We start from the raw sequence: 21,138 nt of genomic DNA on the forward strand, positions 1-21,138 counted from the left end.
TTAGTGTTGTATCATAGCCTATTATGTGCGATACTGTTTAGATACTGGTGTATCTAAACCTATAATGTGTGATACTGCCCAAAATCATGCATCTAGGTCTATTTTGTGTGATACTGGCCAGAATGTGTATCTAAGCCTATTATGTGTGATATTGCCCAAAGCAGTGTATTTAGGTCTATTTGGTGTGATACTGCCCAAATTGTTGTTTCTAAGCTTATATGTGTGATACTGCCAAGAGCTGTGTATCTAAGCCTATTCAGTGTGATTCTGCCCAGAGCCTTGAATATACACCCTATTCAGTGTGATACTGCCCAGAGCCATGTATCTAAGCCTATTCAGTGTGATACTGCTCAGAGCCTTGTATGTAAACCCTATTCAGTGTGATACTGCCCAGAGTCATGTATCTAGGCCTATTAATTTTTATTTAAAAAAATAAATAAAGCTTTAACCCTCAAACATCAACCGCTTTCTATATCAAAAGTTTAAAATATGTAAGCATAATAAAAAAATTATTCATATAAAAGACGTAAAGGATAGCACTCACCACCTCAGAAGATGAAGGAGACCTTTTCTTTTATTGCGCCCTCGCCCGCTGCGAATCATGTCTTCGGTTGCACGCCGCACCTTATGATTCACACGCAATAAAAGAAGAGGTCTCCTTTATCTTCTGAGGTGGTGAGTGCTATCCTTTACGTCTTTTATATGAATTATTATTGAGTGTTATGTGGACCCCACCCAGATAGCTCCTGCACAGGGATTCACTCTTATACACGCATACAAAGCACAGTGCCGGACTAACAGACTTTCTCTACAAAGGGATAATAAAAAATAAACATTATTTATTCCAGAATGGCGTAAACAAAGAAAAAAATAAAACCCCAGAATTGCATTTTATGTTCATCTTATCCCACATTAAAGTGCGTGGAGGAAAAAATAGGCATATCAATATACAGTGAATGCTATCTAATAATTGCATATAAAAAAAACCCTATGGGGTGTAAAATAAAAAAATGTTTGTAAAATTATACAACCCCCCTCCCCTAATAAAAAAAAATCAAATGATCCTTATTTTCCCATTTACAAAAATGTTTTTTTACATATTTGGTTTGTAATTGTCTTAACTATTAAAATATAGGGGGAGATTTATCAAAACCTGTCCAGAGGAAAAGTTGCTGAGTTGCCCACAGCCAGGGCCAGCCTTTGGGGTGTGCGAGAGGGCGCCATAGCAACAGGGGCGCCCAGTGGCCGACACAGCTCGCTCTTTTTTTTTTTAACTGGCTTGTCAGTGAGCGACTGCGACTGTCACTCACTGACCGCTGGCGCTGGGTGCCCGCAAAGACTATGGCCCGCACATTTCTATTAATTTACCTACTTCCTACTTCTAGGGCACGGCCCCTTAAGAATCATTGCAGGGCCTGAATTTTTCACCTCACACCGGACAGGCCAAGGGCTGATTGAAGTAGAGACGTCACGTGCCCCGCGCAGGCACGCACGTCTACTCCAATCACCTGACCTGTACCTGCCTACGTCCTGCGCGATCTTCTTCATCCTCCCCTGTGCAGTGACAGGAGCAGCAGCCTCAAGCTGATGCATCGATCCCTGGCAGGGTAAGTAAACTTGCAGGGGGGGGGGGGTTGTGGAGGTGATAAGAGGTGATGAGGGGGGGGGGGGGTGATGAGAGGTGCGGGGGGGGGGGTGATGAGAGGTGCGGGGGGGGGGGGGTGATGAGAGGTGCATGGGGGTTATGGGGGTGATGAGAGGTGCATGGGGGTGTTATGGGGGTGACGAGAGGTGCAGGGGGGTTATGGGGGTGACGAGAGGTGCAGGGGGGTTATGGGGGTGACGAGAGGTGCATGGGGGTGTTATGGGGGTGATGAGAGGTGCAGGGGGGTTATGGGGGTGATGAGAGGTGCAGGGGGGTTGTGGGGGTGACAAGAGGTGCATGGGGGTTATAGGGGTGATGAGAGGTGCAGGGGAGTGTTATGGGGGTGATGAGAGGTGCCAGGGGCTTATGGGGGTAATGAGAGGTGCAGGAGGGTTATGGGGGTGATGAGAGGTGCAGGGGGGGGTTATGGGGGTGATGAGAGGTGCAGGGGGGTTATGGGGGTGATGAGAGATGCAGGGGGGTTATGGGGGGGATGAGAGATGCAGGGGGGTATGGGGGGATGAGAGGTGCAGGGGGTTATGGGGGTGATGAGAGGTGCAGGGAGGTTATGGGGTTGATGAGAGGTGCAGGGGGGTTATGGGGGTGATGAGAGGTGCAGGGGGGTTATGGGAGTGATGAGAGGTGCAGGGGGGGTTATGGGGGAATGAGAGGTGCAGGGGGTTATGGGGGTGATGAGAGGAGCATGGAGGTTATGGGGGTGATGAGAGGTGCAGGGGGGTTATGGGGGTGATGAGAGGTGCAGGGGGTTATGGGAGTGATGAGAGGTGCAGGGGGGTTATGGGGGTGATGAGAGGTGCAGGGGGAATTATGGGGGGGATGAGAGGTGCAGGGCGGTTATGGGGGGGATGAGAGGTGCGGGGGGGTGTTATGGGGGTGATGAGAGGTGCGGGGGGGTGTTATGGGGGTGATGAGAGGTGCATGGGGGTTATGGGGGTGATGAGAGGTGCAGGGGGGGGTGTTATGAGAGGTGCAGGAGGGTTATGGGGGTGATGAGAGGTGCAGGGAGGTTATGGGGGTAATGAGAGGTGCAGGGAGGTTATGGGGATGATGAGAGGTGCAGGGGGGTTATGGGGGTGATGAGAGGTGCCGGGGGTTATGGGAGTGATGAGAGGTGCAGGGGGGTTATGGGGGTGATGAGAGGTGCAGGGGGAGTTATGGGGTGATGAGAGGTGCAGGGGGTGATGAGAGGTGCAGGGGGGTTATGGGGGAGATGAGAGGTGCAGGGGTGGTTATGGGGTTGATAAGAGGTGCAGGGGGGGTTTATGGTGGTGATGAGGTGCAGGGGGGGTAATGAAAGGTGCAGGGGGGATATGGGAGTGATAAGAGGTGCAGGGGGGTAATGGGGGTGATGAGAGGTGCAGGGGGGTTATGGGGGTGATGAGAGGTGCAGGGGGGTTATGGGGGTGATGAGAGGTGTAGGGGGGTTATGGGGGTGATGGGAGGTGCAGGGGGTTATGGGGGTGATGAGAGGTGCAGGAGGGTTATGGGGGTGATGAGAGGTGCAGGGGGGTTATGGGGGTGATGAGAGGTGCAGGGGGGTTATGGGGGTGATGAGAGGTGCAGGGAGGTTATGGGGGTGATGAGAGGTGCAGGGGGGTTATGGGGGTGATGAGAGGTGCAGGGGGGTTATGGGAGTGATGAGAGGTGCAGGGGGGTTATGGGGGTGATGAGAGGTGCAGGGGGGTTATGGGGGTGATGAGAGGTGTAGGGGGGGTTATGGGGGTGATGAGAGGTGCAGGGGGAGTTATGGGGGTGATGAGAGGTGCAGGGGGTGATGAGAGGTGCAGGGGGGTTATGGGGGTGATGAGAGGTGCAGGGGTGGTTATGGGGTTGATAAGAGGTGCAGGGGGGTTTATGGGGGTGATGAGAGGTGCAGGGGGGGGTTATGGTGGTGATGAGAGGTGCAGGGGGGTAATAGTAGTGATGAGGAGGGGTTTGGCGGGGTTTTTGGGGGTGATGAGGACACAGAGGATAAGAGGGGGTGTATATGTATATATGATGTGTATGAATGTATGTCAGAATTATATTTAGGGTACAGTGTGGGGCAGAGAAGATAACAGTGTGGGGCAGAGAAGATATAGTGTGGGGGGTACAGTGTGATAACAGAGAAGATATCACTCAGGTCACTGATATCATTGTGTATCCTCCTGACTGTCCCATCAGAGCTGTAGTCACTTGTAAGTTCTGCAGTGATGATGGGTAAAACTGTGTCCAATCTGTGTCTCTCCAGCTGTTACAAAACTATAACTCCCATAATGCCAGAGGCTCTGGTTCTCCAGACATGATGGGAGTTTTAGCTTTCCAACATTTGGAGAACCACTTCAACCGAGGTGATTGTGGGGTTCTCACCAGTAAACGCCCCCCCCCCCATGCCCCCTCCCCCCCCCCCCCCCCGCGATCTCCTGCACAGGCCCCGGCAGTTTGCTGGAAGCTGATGTCTGTACCTTGTAGGAAGCCGTGGCAGGCACACCCCCTCCATGTATCTCCTATGGGGTACATGGAGGGCCGTGTCAGCCGGCGCTCAGTGTGGGGTACGGCATGCCCCACCCCCCCTTCCAGCCGACTGCCGGGACCCTGTGCCGGAGATAGCAGGGGGCCCAATGCTCAGACCCCCCGCGATCTATAACTTATCCTTAAAATAATATTGGGAGCAGGCCACGGGTGTGGGGGGGGCACAAGGTTTGCTTGCACAGGGCGCCTGAACACCTAAGGTTGGCCATGCCCATAGCAACCAATCATTTTTCAGAGGCCTTTTCAGTAATGAAAGAAGCGATCGGATTGGTTGCTATGGGCAACTCAACAACTTTTCCTCTGGACAGGTTTTGATAAATCTCCCCCTTTAATGTTTATGATCCCGCACGGTAAACGCCTGCGAAATAAGGTTATCTAAGATTTTCAACCAAACATACTCTTTCACCCATTGTCTTACTATCTAATTACTCTTAAAGGTTAAATACATTTGTTTATATGTTTTAAATATTTTTGGAAATCTTAAAAAAAAATGTCACTTGTCAGAAAATATGAAAAATAATTATTAACCCCTTAAAGGACAACTGCAGCGGAATTACACTTATCCCCTATCCACAGGATAGGGGATAAGTGTTTGATCGCGGGGGGTCCAACCGCGGGGACCCCCTTGATCTCCCTAACGGGGCGCCGCCATTAGCGCCCATGGTGACGTAGCGTCGACCTAGAGGTCGACGGTGACGCCCCGTCTCCTCCCCGTCCCCATACAGTTCTATGGGGGATGCGGGGGAGGCATGAATGCTGCCTCCCCGCCTCTCCCATAGAGATGTATGGAGGAGGCGTACCGGCCGCAACGTCATGCTGCGGCTGGCATGCCCCCTGCACGGGAGAGCCGCGGTCCCCTACAGGAGATCGCCGGGGGCCCCAGCGTTCGGACCCCCCGCGATCAAACACTTATCCCCTATCTTGAGGATAGGGGATAAGTGTTTGTACCGCTACAGATGTCCTTTAAGGACTCAGGGTTTTTCAGTTTTTGCACTTTCGTTTTTTCCTCATCACCTTTTAAAAATTATAACCCTTTCAATTTTCCACCTAAAAATCCATATTATGGCTTATTTTTTGCGTCACTAATTCTACTTTGCAGTGACATTAGTCATTTTACCCCAAAATTCACGGCGAAATAGAAAAAAAAATCATTGTGCGACAAAATCGAATAAAAAACGCCATTTTGTAACTTTTGGGGGCTTCCATTTCTACGCAGTGCATATTTCGGTAAAAATGACACATTATCATTATTTTGTAGGTCCATACAGTTAAAATTATACCCTACTTATATAGGTTTGATTTTGCCGTACTTCTGGAAAAAATCATAACTACATGCAGGAAAATTTATACGTTTAAAAATGTCATCTTCTGACCCCTATAACTTTTTTATTTTTTCACATACAAGGCGGTATGAGGACTAATTTTTTGCGCCGTGATCTGAAGTTTTATCGGTACGATATTATGTATTCGGCCATGACTCAATGGCCACCATTTCCAAATTTCCCTTCAATCCTCATCAATAATTTCCCCCAAATTTTTCTCCCATTCAATTACATGTAACTTAATTGAAAAAAATTTCTTTCTCAACAGATCTAGTAAAAGTGGGTTTCAATTGATCTATATCATTGCTCTAAACCATAATGTGACCGTAACAACACTAAACTAAGCAGATCTACAAGCAGGTGTACAAGAATAACTACACCCGATTTCTTCCCCATATTAAAGCAGTACTCCGGCATATAAGGGGTGGGGGAGGGGGGGGGGGGCAAATTGCCTGCATACAGAATAACTAATATGGACAGCTAGTAGTTTGATAAATAAAAAATCTAAAAATAATTAGTATATAAGGAGGGAGCAGCCTTGCAGAGTGCCATTTGTTCACTTAAATTTATCATACAAGAGTCTGTTTCTTCACAAAGACATGTCTCACAAAGTTATGCCCAAGGTGAAACCTAGTCAAAGCCTTCCACAGAAACTCTGATTCTACCCTGTCAAAAGCCTTAGAGGCATCTAGAAACAGGATGGAGTGGACTCCATGGATGTTGTAAAAACACACCTACATGGCATACAGCCACTTTGATTCTTAGGAATAATCTTGGCAAAATGAGTTTTAATCGTAAAATTAGGATCTTAGAAATTTTAAATATCAGTGTTTAAAAAGAGGATGACTGATGCTCAAAAATGCTCGTCAGTGTAGTAATGTGCCCTAAGTCCTGTTCGCATAATAATATGCATGTATTTATATGTAAAATACCTTTAGATCTATGTTTACTGTGCTCCTGAAGGCTGGCAATGTTTTTTCAGGAGTATTATGAACTTGCTACTTTCCTCCCCCCTCCCTCTCTCTTGTTATGAGGTTTGCATAAACATTTTTACATTTGCAAAGCTTTGTGCCTAAAGTACATGCTTCACATATATAATGCAAAAACACAAAAAATAAGTTCATAAAAAATGACCAAAGATAAATAATTTTGCAAATAATAACAATAATTTAGCACCTTGTATTGCTTGACAGTATGCATGGAAATGCTCTTCTTCTATGAAGGCTGCAAGCTTTCTGGCTCCTGTCTGGATCCTACAGGGGTTCACATCACACTGGTAAAATCTGGATTATACACTGCGATTATACACCCCCCATCTCGGCAAACAGGTTACAATTTCTAATTGTTATGGCTCAAAAGACTAGGAAACCATGGTTGGTTTGTAAAAGTAAAGAGACAGAGATCCCTAGTCTCCATTTTGTTTTTTTAAACAATTTTTTTTCACATTTTTTAGCAAAACAAATTGTTATGTATTAGGAAAATGCTTAGTTTTTAAGGAAGTATTAAAATAAAAACCGCTTTCAGTGAAACCCACACTATATATATATATCAGCTGTGCCTTTATTAATAGATCAAAATTCTTCTGTTTGGCTTTTAATGTTATCTAAATTCTCAATCCAAGTAAGCCAGTGAGAGTTGGTCCTACAGAGACTCAATCACTTTCTTCCCTAAAAATTTCAAGCATCGAGAATAATCTAAGATTGATGTTTACTAAACATGACTGTAATACTAAAGAGTTACAAAATCAGATATCAATTCTAGATGCAGTATTGTGGGGTGCGCTAAAGCATGAAAATACATTGTCAGCATCACCATACATCTCTCAAAATGTCCACTTAACCCATCTCTATACTTCATCCTCACTGCTGTATTATGGCTCTGTACAGACCTCTAATATGGCAATAGGAGAAGAAAAAATTCACTCTTTATGTCTGTATCTCTATGTCTTGAAAATTTCTGTCAGATTCTTTTTGAATCTAACAACAAATTGTGGACTTTGTGTCGACTCGAGAAGTGTAATGTGGTACTGTATGAAGGCACAATACAGCAGCACATGTAGTACCTGAGGGACTCTGAGTACCTTTAAAGTCTGGTTCTGAAAGAATATGCTACATCCATTGAGCAGTCATAAAACACCAGTTAGTCAGGTAGTGAGAAATGCTAAGAATTGTTCACTTATTTATTTTCTAAAAAAAAAAGATGTACAGGACCACAGGATGATAGTTTTGTGAAGTCAAATATTCCAAATACCAGGAAGTAGGGCTTAACTCCTTAAATGGGTACTGTCACCAACTTAATTTTTTGATATGTTGTAGTACTTATGTACTACAACATATCTCTAATATACTTTTATTTTTTTTTCATTAAAATGCTTTAATTTACATTTAAAAACTGCAGCCTGGCGTGACGTCACGCCTGAAAAAGGACTGATTTTGGCCTGGCAATCAGTCCTTTTTCATTTAGGCTGCTCTCGCTCCCTGCCTGTCAATCAGACAGGCAGGGAGCGAGCGCATTGGCTCCCCGGCCACTAGCTGGGAGGCCACTCCTCCCGCACATGTCGTCGCGCCGCTGTCCCTGCACGCCCGCTGCCGGACTCTGCAGTAACTAAGTGTAATGAGGGAAAGGGGTTTGCGGGAGGGGGGTATGTGTTCGAGGGAACGGGGTATGCGGGGGGGGGGGGGTTTGTGATGGAGGGAACGGGGTATGGCGCGGGGGGGGGGGGGTTTGATGGAGGGAACGGGCTAGCGCCATAGCGCTGCATGGAACTGACTTATAGCTTATCTACACAGGGTTCCTCCAGCTGTTTCACTACTACAACTCCCAGCATGCCCTGACAGCCAATAGATGTCAGGGCAAGCTGGGAGTTGTAGTGGTGAAACAGCTGGAGGCACCCTGTGTAGATAAACTAAGGGCGGAAGTCCCCCCCAGCAGGCATCAGTGATGTGGTGCCTGCTTGGGAAGTCTGCTTGGTAGTGAGCACACTGCCAGGCAGACAAAAAGTTATTTTTAAAATAGTAAAAAGAAAAATTAAAAGCAGGGAGGGGGTTAGGGATAGATTGGCAATAGGCAGGGACAGAAAAAAAAATAGGATGGTGGGAGCTACCCTTTAAAGGGGTACTCCGGCGCTAAGACATCTTATCCCTATCCAAAGCATAGGGGATAAGATGCCTGATTGCGGGGGTCCCGCCGCTGGGGACCCCCGTGATCTTCCACGACAACTGTCACGCCCCCTCCATAGGCTTGCATTGAGGGGGTGGAGCGTGACGTTACACGGGGGCAGAGCCGTGATGTCACTATGCTCCGTCCCCGTGATCGCCAGTAATCAGACCCGGAGCGAGCACGCATTTTTTGCACATCTGACCACTGTCACTTTAAGCATTAAAGGGGTTATCCACCATAAGGTGATTTTAGTATGTACCTGGCAGACAGTAATGGACATGCTTAGGAAGGATCTGCACTTGTCTTGGGGCTAAATGGCTATGTTCTGAGATTACCATAATACTGTGACTAGCTTTTTGTGAACTGGTATTTCCTGTTTGACTTTTCTATTTTTGACTACAAATCCCACAATTCCATTTCCCTCCCTCCCACACATCAGCCACCCCACCTATTGAAACATAAATGAGCTGCAGACCTGTGGTTGTGAATCAGGGTACCTACAGCTGTTGCATTAGTTGCAGATTGATCCCTCCACCCATTGAAGCAGACAGGCTCCTGTCATCAGCTGACTAGTGAGTCAGGTCTCGGCCGCATTGCAAGCTGGGAAAAATCTGAGACAACTGTAATTTTGTATGCTGTTAAAAACAAATAGTGGGGTGAAAAATTGTGAGAAAACCGTCACACACAGGGACAGGCACTATATTATGAAGTACACTAACTTTACAGCCCCTGCAGCATAGTCAAATAAAAAAAAATCCTGGAATACCCCTTTAAAAACTTTGGGATGCTCTTACTTAGGAATTTAATCCTGAGATTGTTTTTCGTGACATATTCTACATTAACATAGTGGTAAATTTTCATTGATACTTGCATCCTTTCTTGGTGAAAAATTGCAAAATTTCATAATTTTTTTTTTACATTTTGCATTTTTCTCACTTTGAAACTCTCTGCTTGTAAGGAAAATAGACATTCCAAATAAATTATATATTGATTCACATATACAATATGTCTACTTTATGTTTGCATCATAAAGATGACATGTTTTTTACTTTTGGAAGACACTAGAGGGCTTCAAAGTTCAGCAGCAATTTTCCAGTTTCCAAAACAGGGTGCCTCCAGCTGTTGCAAAACTCCCAGCATGCCTGGACAGTCAATGGCTGTCTGGCAATACTGGGAGTTGTTGTTTTGCAACAGCTGGAGGCTCCATTTTGGAAACAGTGCCGTACCAGAGGTTTTTAATTTTTATTGGGGGGGAGTTTACTGTGTACGGGTGTGCATATGTAGTGTTTTACTTTTTATTTTGTGTTAGTGTAGTGTAGTGTTTTTAGGGTACATTCACATGGGCGTGGGTTCATAGTTTGAGCTTTAGTTTGAGCTGCAGCGGAAAATTTGCTGCGTCTCAAACTTGCAGCGAGAAACTCGCTGTAAACCCCTGCCCGTGTGAATGTACCTGTAACGCCGAGCGCTCTGGGTCCCGCTCGTCCCACGGAGTGCTCACGGCTTTCTTCTCCTCCTTGCAGCGCCCCAGTCAGACTCGCTGACCGGGAGTGCTGTTCTGTGTTTTTCGGCGGGGATGCGATCCCAGCGGCAGGACGTGCCTGCCTGTGGGTCGCATCCCGTCTCTCTCACCTGCCCCGTCCTCCTGCTCAGTCCCGGCGCACGCAGCCCCGCTCTCTAGGGCGCACGCGCGCCGGGTCTCTCAGATTTAAAGGGCCAGTGCACCATTAATTGGTGCCTGGCCCAATTAGTTCCAAGCACTCCCTACACTATAAAAACCCACTTTCCCTTCCTGTCCCTGCCGGATCTTGTTGCCTTGTGCCAGTGAAAGCGTTCCCGTGTGTCCTTTGCCTGTGTATCCAGACCCTTGACGTTGCCCTTGACTACGAACCATTGCTGCCTGCCCTGACCTTCTGCTACGTCTGACCTTGCCTTTTGCCTAGTCCTTCTGTACCGCGCCTGACTCAGCAGTCAGTGAGGTTGAGTCACTATTGGGTGGAACGACCTGGGGGTTACCTGCCGCAGCAAGTCCATCCCACTTTGCGGCGGGCTCTGGTGAAAACCAGTAACCCCTTAGATTCCGTTCCCCTGGTACGGCCCACGCCATCACCTCACTGACATAGAGGATCCACTACCTGTGTCTACCCTGCATACCACTCCGGATCCTGACAGTACCCTGTACCCTGCCTTCAGCTGTTGCAAAAACTACAACTCTCAGCATGCAGTGACAGCCGAAGGGCATGCTGGGACTTGTAGTTATGCAACAGCTGGAGGCATACTACTACAACTTCCAGCATGCTCTTTTGGCTTTCCATGCATGGTGGGAGTTGTAGTTATGCAACAGCTGGAGGCACACTTTTCATAACCACAAAGCTACAACTCCCAGCATGCCCTTTGGCTGTCTGGGCGTGCTAGGAGTTATGTAGCCTCCAGCTGTTGCAAAACTACAACTTCCAGCACGCCCTTTGGCTGTGCATGCTGAGAGTTGTTGCTAAGCATCAGCAGGAGACAAACAGGGCTTACCTCCTGCTGTTGGATCCCTCCGCCACAGAAAACCGCCTCAGGAGACCACCACCGCCGCTCGGGACCACTGCCACACCGGACCCTGAGTGAGCCTCCCCACACCCCCCACCGCCAATCATCCGCTGATGCCGCTCAGCAGGATGGGTGATTGGTCGGCCGATCCGGCAGACCAATTACACCGATCGTGAGGTGGTACCTGTACCACCTCACTCCTGCTGGGCAAGGGTGATTGGTGTCAAGTCGGACCGCACCAATCACCCTTTTTTTCCGGGTCACCGGTTTGCACGGGGTGCCTGCTGAATAATTTCAGCAGGCATCCCGGTCCGGTCCCAGCCCGTCGAGCGGCGGGGACCAGAATTCCTACAGGCGTACAGGTACACCCTTAGTCCTTAAAGGGGTATACCAGGAATTTTTGTTTATTTGACTATGCTACAGGGGCTATAAAGTTAGTGTAGTTCATAATATAGTGTCTGTACCTGGGTGTGACAGTTTTCTCACAATTCTGTGATTTTCACCCCAATATTTATTTTTAACAGCATACAAAATGACTTTCAGATTTTTCCCAGGTTGCAATGCGGCCGAGACCTGACTCACTAGTCAGCTGATGACAGGGAGCCTTTCTGCTTCAATGGGTGGAGGGATCGCTTGTTGGGAGAGAGATCAATCTGCAACTAATGCAACAGCTGTAGGCACCCTGATTGAAAACCACAGGTCTTTTGAATGGATGCAGCTCATTTATGTTTCAATGAGTGGGGTGGCTGATGTGTGGGAGGGAGGGAAATGGAATTATGGGATTTGTAGGCAAAATTAGAAAACTCAAAAAGGAAATACCAGTTCACAAACAGCTAGCCACAGCATTATGGTAATCTCACAGCATAGCCATTTAGCCCCAAGACAAGTGCGGATCCTTCCTAAGCATGTCCATTACTGTCTGCCAGGTACGTACTAAAATCACCTTATGGTGGATAACCCCTTTAAGTGGTTAAAAACAATTATATGGCTTAAAAAGGAATCTGTGAATAAATTGTCCTATTGTTCCACTGTGGTGATTGAACTTAGAACAATGACCCAGAAGCAATGTAAATGTTCTTGTTTGTTATGTAAATTGGTCCACAAGATCTCATCTACACAGCCGACTATTCTCCTGTTGTGGCCATAGACATTAGATAAGTCATCCTGATCCACTAAATTGTAATACGCCAAACTGTTTGTTCCTCACAGAGGGGTCTGCCAGTGGTCTATTCTCATCTCAACATTAACATTAACAATTATCTGATTGAAGAAGCAGAAATAGCTGTCAGCAGACACTACAGGCAGCTTTCATGTATGGTTGGCTTTATATGTTTTACAAACCAAGGACATTAGGATGGTGGCTAAAATTGGTGTGTACAGTATACCTTTGTAAAAAATAAAATAAAAAAAATACCTAAAGTACTCTCAGACTTTGAGAAACAAGATTCCTTGGTCTGATTAAAGCAAGATTGAACTTTTTTGGCCTTAAAAAGTACCTGTCACCAAATAAACTTTTGTAAACTAACTCAGGCTATGTTCCCTAACTACACCTAACACTCCTCCCACCCTTAAAACTTTTCAGAACTTTAACCCCTTCCCGCTATAGAACGTATGTATCCGTCCCAGCACCCGACATGTTCGCGCTGGAATGTATGCATATGTCCTAGTGATCTCCTGCAGTGCTGCGGGCAGCACAGGAGATCGGCGGCGGGAGCCAGCTGTCAATCACAGCCGGGGTCCCGCCGCAGCTGCTGGGGCCACAATTGTGCCGGCAGCATTAACCCCATAGATGCCGTGATCATTCCTGATCTGGACATCAATGGTGTTGACAGGCGGAGAGCGTTCATCAACGCCGGTGCCGCGATACGATCACGGGTCGCCATTGGTTGCTATGGCAGCAGGAGGTCAGATGATGACCTCCTTTCTGCCTGCTATGGAAGCCTGTGATATCAAGCCACAGGCTGGATCGCACGGGCTGTACTGTGTGCAGATGATCAGATCATACTGCGCTGCAGTACAAATGTCTTGCAGCATAGTATAACCTGTAAACAAATTAAATAAAAAGTTATTTAATAAAAGTATGGTGTGAAAAAAGAAATGCCCCTTTCCCAATAAAAGCGCTGCATTATCATCAAAAAAAAATCAAAACCACAGCTTCATATACATAAAGTAATGACGTGTAATATAAACCTATAATGTAACTTATCCTGCACGGTGAACGCAGTTAAAAAACAACAAAAAAGCAAAATTCTCCAATTTTGGTACAAATAGCAGATTAACCCTTTAAGGACCAGGCCATTTTACACCTTAAGGACCAGAGCGTTTTTTACAATTCTTACCACTGTCACTTTAAACATTAATAACTCTGAAATGCTTTTAGTTATCATTCTTATTCTGAGACTGTTTTTTCGTGACATATTCTACTTTAACTTAGTGGTAAAATGTTATGGTAACTTGCATCCTTGGTGAAAAATCCCAAAATTTGATGAAAAAAATGAAAATTTTGCATTTTTCTAACTTTGAAGCTCTCTGCTTGTAAGGAAAATGGATATTCAAAATAAAACATTTTTGGGTTCACATATACAATATGTCTTCTTTATGTTTGCATCATAAAATTTATGAGTTTTTACTTTTGGAAGACACCAGAGGGCTTCAAAGTTCAGCAGCAATTTGGAAATTTTTCACAAAATTTTCAAACTCGCTATTTTTCATGGACCAGTTCAGGTTTGAAGTGGATTTGAAGGGTCTTCATCTTAGAAATACCCCATAAAAGACCCCATTATAAAAACTGCACCCCCCCCCCCCAAAGTATTCAAAATGACATTCAATAAGTGTATTAACCCTTTAGGTGTTTCACAGGAATAGCAGCAAAGTGAAGGAGAAAATTCACAATCTTAATTTTTTACACTCGCATGTTCTTGTAGACCCAATTTTTGAATTTTTGCAATTGGTAGAAAGGAGAAAATTTTTACTTGTATTTGAAACCCAATTTCTCTCGAGTAAGGACATACCTAATATTTCTATGTAAATTGTTCGGCGGGCGCAGTAGAGGGCTCAGAAGGGAAGGAGCGACAAATGGTTTTTGGGGGGCATGTCACCTTTAGGAAGCCCCTATGGTGCCAGGACAGCAAAAAAAAAAAACACATGGCATACCATTTTGGAAACTAGACCCCTCGGGGAACGTAACAAGGGGTAAAGTGAACCTTAATACCCCACAGGTGATTCACGACTTTTGCATATGTAAAAAAAAAAAAATGTTTTACCTAAAATGCTTGGTTTCCCAAAAATTTTACATTTTTAAAAAGGATAATAGCAGAAAATACCCCCCAAAATTTGAAGCCCAATTTCTCCCGATTCAGAAAACACCTTATATGGGGGTGAAAAGTGCTCTGCTGGCGCACTACAGGTCTCAGAAGAGAAGGAGTCACATTTGGCTTTTTGAAAGCAAATTTTGCTCTGGGGGCATGCCGCATTTAGGAAGCCCCTATGGTGCCAGAACAGCAAAAAAAAACACATGGCATACCATTTTGGAAACCAGACCCCTCGGGGAACGTAACAAGGGGTAATGTGAACCTTAATACCCTACAGGTGTTTCACGACTTTTGCATATGTAAAAAAAAAATTTTTTTTTACCTAAAATGCTTGGTTTCCCAAAATTTTAACATTTTTAAAAAGGGTAATAGCAGAAAATACCCCCCAAAATTTGAAGCCCAATTTCTCCCGATTCAGAAAACACCCCATATGGGGGTGAAAAGTGCTCTGCTGGCGCACTACAGGTCTCAAAAGAGAAGGAGTCACATTTGGCTTTTTGAAAGCAAATTTTGCTCTGGGGGCATGCCACATTTAGGAAGCCCCTATGGTGCCAGAACAGCGCAAAAAAAAAAAACACATGGCATACCATTTTGGAAACTAGACCCCTCGGGAACGTAACAAGGGGTAAGGTGAACCTTAATACCCTACAGGTGTTTCACGACTTTTGCATATGTAAAAAAAAAAAAAAATTTTACCTAAAATGCTTGGTTTCCCAAAATTTTTACATTTTTAAAAAGGGTAATAGCAGAAAATACCCCCCAAAATTTGAAGCCCAATTTCTCCCGATTCAGAAAACACCCCATATGGGGGTGAGAAGTGCTCTGCTGGCGCACTACAGGTCTCAGAAGAGGAGGAGTCACATTTGGCTTTTTGAAAGCAAATTTTGCTCTGGGGGCATGCCGCATTTAGGAAGCCCCTATGGTGCCAGGACAGCAAAAAAAAAAAAAAACACATGGCATACCATTTTGGAAACTAGACCCCTCGGGGAACGTAACAAGGGGTAATGTGAACCTTAATACCCCACAGGTGATTCACAACTTTTGTGTAAATAATTTTTTACCTAAAATGCTTGGTTTCCCAAAAAAATTACATTTTTAAAAAGGGTAATAGCAGAAAATACCCCCCAAAATTTGTAACACAATTTCTCCCGAGTACGGCGATACCCCATATGTGGCCCTAAACTGTTGCCTTGAAATACGACAGGGCTCCAAAGTAAGAGCGCCATGCGCATTTGAGGCCTAAATTAGGGACTTGCATAGGGGTGGACATAGGGGTATTCTACGCCAGTGATTCCCAAACAGGGTGCCTCCAGCTGTTGTAAAAGTCCCAGCATGCCTGGATAGTCAGTGGCTGTCTGGTAATACTGGGAGTAGTTGTTTTGCAACAGCTGGAGGCTCCGTTTTGGAAACAGTGGCGTACCAGACGTTTTTCATTTTTATTGGGGAGGGGGGCTGTGTAGGGGTATGTGTATATGTAGTGTTTTTTACTTTTTATTTTGTGTTAGTGTAGTGTTCTTAGGGTACAGTCGCACGGGCGGGGGGTTCATAGTAGTTTCTCGCTGGCAGTTTGAGCTGCGGCAGAAAATTTGCCGCAGCTCAAACTTGCAGCCGGATACCTACTGTAATCCTCCGCCCATGTGAGTGTACCCTGTATGTTCAACATTGGGGAGGGGGGAACATCCAGCTGTTGCAAAACTACAACTCCCAGCATGTAGGGTCTATAAGTGCATGCTGGGAGTTGTAGTTTTGCAATAGCTGGAGGCTCCGTTTTGGAAACAGTGGCGTACCAGACGTTTTTCATTTTTATTGGGGAGGGGGGCTGTGTAGGGGAATGTGTATATGTAGTGTTTTTTACTTTTTATTTTATTTTGTTGTAGTGTAGTGTTTTTAGGGTAGAGTCGCACAGGCGGGGGGTTCACAGTAGTTTCTCGCTGGCAGTTTGAGCTGCGGCAGAAAATTTGCCGCAGCTCAAACTTGCAGCCGGATACTTACTGTAATCCTCTGCCCATGTGAGTGTACCCTGTACGTTCACATTGGGGGGGGGGGGGGGGGGGAGAAACATCCAGGTGTTGCAAAATTACAACTCCCAGCATGTACGGTCTATCAGTGCATGCTGGGAGTTGTAGTTTTGCAACAGCTGGAGGCACACTGGTTGTGAAACACCGAGTTTGGTAACAAGCTCAGTGTTTTGCAACCAGTGTGCCTTCAGCTGTTGCAAAAGCTACAACCCCCAGCATGTACGGACAGCGGAAGGGCATGCTGGGTGTTGTAGTTATGCAACAGCGGGAGGCATACTACTTTGGCTGGGGATTGTAGGTATGCAACAGCTGGAGACACACTGGTTTGCTACTTAACTCAGTGTGCCTTGTGCTGTTGCAAAACTACAACTCTCAGCAGTCACCGACAGCCAACGGGCATGCTGGGAGTTGTAGTTATACAACCACCAGATGCACCACTACAACTCCCAGCATGCACTTTAGCTGATTGTGCAAGCTGGGAGTTGTAGTTATACAACAGCTGAAGGTACACTTTTCCATAGAAAGAATGTGCCTCCAGCTGTTGCAAAACCATAAGTCCCAGCATGCCCATAAGGGAATGCTGGGAGTTGTGGTGGTCTGCCTCCTCCTGTTGCATAACTACAGCTCCAAGCATGCCCTTTTTGCATGCTGGGAGCTGTTGCTAAGCAACAGCAGGAGGCTGTCACTCACCTCCTGCTGCTGCCGATGGACGCCGCACATGTCAGTCCCGCCGCCGTCGTCGTCGCTTCTGGGGCCCCGATCCCAACATTAACGCCGGGGATCGGGGTCCCCAGCACCCGGGGTGCACGTCCCACACCCGCTCACGTCCTCCGGAAGAGGGGCGGAGCAGGTGCGGGAGTGACACCCGCAGCAGGCGCCCTGATTGGTCAGCCGGGAAACCGGCCGACGAATCAGGGCGATCGTGAGGTGCCACCAGTGCCACCTCACCCTTGCTGGCTCTGGCTCTTCGGGGCTGTCAGAGACGGCCCCGATCAGCCAGTAATTCCGGGTCACCGGGTCACTGGAGACCCGATTGACCCGGAATCGCCGCAGATCGCTGGACTGAATTGTCCAGCGATCTGCGGCCATCGTCGACATGGGGGGGCATAATGACCCCCCTGGGCGATATGCCGCGATGCCTGCTGAACGATTTCAGCAGGCATCGGGCACCGGCTCCCCTCCGGCTAGCGGCGGGGGGCCGGGAATGGACAGGACGTACTCCTACGTCCTCGGTCCTTAAGGACTCGGAAACGGGGGCGTAGGAGTACGTCCATTGTCCTTAAGGGATTAAAAAAGATCAAAAGGTAGCATGTATCACAACAATAATACCACTAAAAAGTACAGCTGATCCCGCAAAAAATAAGCCCTCACTCAATGGCGTCGGACAAAAAATAAAAAAGTTATGGCTGTTGGAAAATGAATGGCAGAAAAATAATTTTACTCAGAAAAAGAACATAGAAAGCTATATAAAATGGGTATCGCCATAATCGTACTGACCCACAGAATAAATATAACATCACTTTTACCGCACAGTGTACACAATAAAAATAAAACGCCAGAAATTTTCAATTTTTTCACAATATTTTCGAGTTTTTCACAAAAAAAGGCTGCATGTGTCAACAAAAATGCACTACTTAGGATCAAACTGGATAGGGAGCACAGGGCCCTCCACCCTAGGTCTATCTCCAGTATGTTATCTGCTGTGTGCACGACTTCCAGATCAAGGAAGCCATTATGGCCAAGGCAAGATCTCTTCGGAACTTTGACTTTGATGGTGCCCCTATTCAGCTCTACCAAGACCAGTCCTGGCTCACGCTATGGAAGCAACGGATGCTCATACCTTTGCTTACTGTTCTTCGTTCTCACCAGGTGGCCTATCGGTGGAACTTTCTATTTGCCCTTCATGCCCACAAAGATGGACGCTCTGCTGTTCTTAGTTCTTTCTCTAATTTGGCCCCCTTCTGCTCCACCTTCAACTTGCCGGTACCCCAGCTGGTGGATTGGGACTTAACTCACCCCCCTCTGCCTCCTGTTTGGCAGCCTGTCTGACACCCAGAGGAAGTCACAGAAGAAATTTCCTCCTCGGGACCTTGATGGGCCCCCACGGGGTCCCCCTTGAAAAGTTGTTTGCAGTCCTGTGATTTTCCATTGCTGCACTTGGTTGGGACTCTGTTAGTATGAGAGTCTCCCTGACACTATGCTAAGGGTTATGATCACTTGCTGTAACTGTTGTATTTTGCTTGTTCCCTTTACATTGGTGGATTTGCCTTTTTTGGTCACCTATGGTCTATTTTCACTTGCTTTGTTATTATGTTAACGTTCTTTTGCTATGGCCTCGGAGTGGTGTGCTGTCCTGGTGGTGACCACTATTGCTTGGTGTTCTCCCACTTCCCCTCTAGAGGCTATAGCAATGGACCGCCCATGCCTTGGTTTCTTGCCCACTCTGGTGGTCTTGGCCTCCACATTGGCTAATTGGTTAATGGTTCACTTTGTTGACGTGCTTTGTTTCTTGTTTGTCTCCTGTGGTGTTGTCAGTTTGTCTGCAATATTGTGTTCCTCTGTCTCCCTTGGTCTCACTGTTTTTCTTTTCTTCTAGGTTCTGTTTCTCCCTCTTCTCTCTTCAGGGGGATCGTGGGTGTCTTAGACAACCGTGATCCCCCTTATATTCCGGGTCACCATAGACCCGTATGACCCGAAATCGGCGCAAATCGCAAGTGTGAATTCACCTGCGATTTGCACCGATCTCACACACTGATGACTGATGACCCCACTGGGCATTTGCATGGGGTGCCTGCTGATCGATATCAGCAGTCGCCCCGGTCCGGTCCCCGCCCGACGGGGACCAAAATTCCCACGGACGTACACGTACGTCCTTGGTCCTTAAGTACCAGGGAGCTAGGAATTACGCGTACGTCCTTAAGAGGTTAAGGGGTTAAACCCGGTGGGTCCCAGTTGCTATGGGCAGCCAGGACCCACAGCTAATGCCAGTCACTGGTGATCGGGCCCATGCCTGTCATTAACCCATTAGATGCCACGATCAAAGTTGATCGTGGCGTACAAAACGAAAGTAAAATAATCCTGGCAGTGGAGCTGATCAAGGCTATCACAACAAAATCGCGATGTCCCGCGATGTAACACACTGTGGAAGGCCGAGCCGCGTAGTCTTGCGAGATTCTGCGTGCTCACGTGACGCGCTCACGCAGCGTGTACGAGAAGCGCGCAGGGAGCGAGAGGGGGAGGAGAAGAAGCCGACGTCACCGCAATGGCGAAGGCTCGGAGAAAATAACAGGTAAGCTGAGTGTTTAGCGAAAAGAGGACGCGCGAACACCAGCAGAGGCCGGGAAGGGGACAAAGTCGGGAAAAGATAGAGCACCAACGCCAGGGAGGGACAAACGTACCAGAGACGAAAACACAGGAAAAACAAGAATAGGGAAAAAGACGCAGATGGCCCAGTGTATGAAGTATCTACACTGGGTAATGTGCACAAACAAGAGGAAAATCGGATGACAGAGAATATAAAACAGTGAGATCTGGCACAAATAACCAGACACTGGAGCAAATACTTATCTGATGTTAACACTGCTACTGAGCAGAAAGAAAGAGAGGAGGTGGAGCTGGACTTGGTTAATATGGAGTTAGGTGGAAGAGGACTGGTCGGAGTGTAAAGGGGGTGTAGGTGGTTGCTAGGTGACCAACACTCCCTCTTTTTTCTTTGTTATTACATTACATTGCATTTCTTTCTGCTATTGGGCTGAATAAAGAAGGATAATGCATTTGATACGAGCCTCCTGTCTGCCATAAAATCAAAAGATCACATATACGTAAATGGTATACCAATAAAAACAAGAGATCAAGACGCAAAAAAATAGTCCTCATACAGAATAGCGCAATTTTAAACATAGTCATTTTGTTTAAAAAGTTTGAGTTTTCTTTAAAAGTAGTACAATAATAAAAAAAAGTGTGTAAACATGGGTATCATTTTAATCGTATTTACCAACAGCCTAAAGGAAAAAAAAAGTCATTTTGACCAAGAAACTCCAAAATTTGCAAAACTTCTGTTCTCTTTTCAATTTTCCACCATAAATATTATTTTGTTCTGCTGTACATTTTACGATACAATACAAGGTGACATTACAAGGTACGATTGGTTGTGCACAAAACAAGCCCTCATATGGCTCTGTACATGAAAAAATAAAGTTATGGCTTTTAGAAGGTGAGGAGGAAAAAGCAAAAATATAAAGTTCTGTGTCTTCAAGGCAAAATAGACTGTGTGCTTAAAGGGGTTATCCAGGAAAAAACTTTTTTTTATATATCAACTGGCTCCAGAAAGTTAAACAGATTTGTAAATTACTTCTATTAAAAAAATCTTAATCCTTTCAGTACTTATGAGCTTCTGAAGTTGAGTTGTTCTTTTCTGTCTAAGTGCTCACTGATGACACGTGTCTCGGGAACTGCCCAGTTTAGAAGAGGTTTGCTATGGGGGATTTTCTTCTAAACTGGGCGGTTCCCGAGACATAGGTCATGAGAGAGCACTTAGACAGAAAAGAACAACTCAACTTCAGAAGCTCATAAGTACTGAAAGGATTAAGATTTTTTAATAGAAGTAATTTACAAATCTG

The 21,138-nt window shown here is 46.2% G+C and overlaps 1 protein-coding gene across 1 annotated transcript in view; it reads right to left on the reverse strand.

Moving 5' to 3' along the window:
* Positions 1–6,697, reverse strand: part of SLC25A30 (solute carrier family 25 member 30) — a 39,136-nt gene extending 32,439 nt beyond the window's left edge. The window contains exon 1 of the mRNA XM_056555417.1: positions 6,676–6,697. The gene's annotated coding sequence lies outside the window, so the exon portion shown is untranslated. The remainder of the gene's footprint in view (positions 1–6,675) is intronic.
* Between the last annotated feature and the right edge of the window lie 14,441 nt (positions 6,698–21,138).

Source organism: Hyla sarda, chromosome 2 (genome assembly GCF_029499605.1).
Source record: "Hyla sarda isolate aHylSar1 chromosome 2, aHylSar1.hap1, whole genome shotgun sequence".
Classification (NCBI taxonomy): Eukaryota; Metazoa; Chordata; class Amphibia; order Anura; family Hylidae; genus Hyla; species Hyla sarda.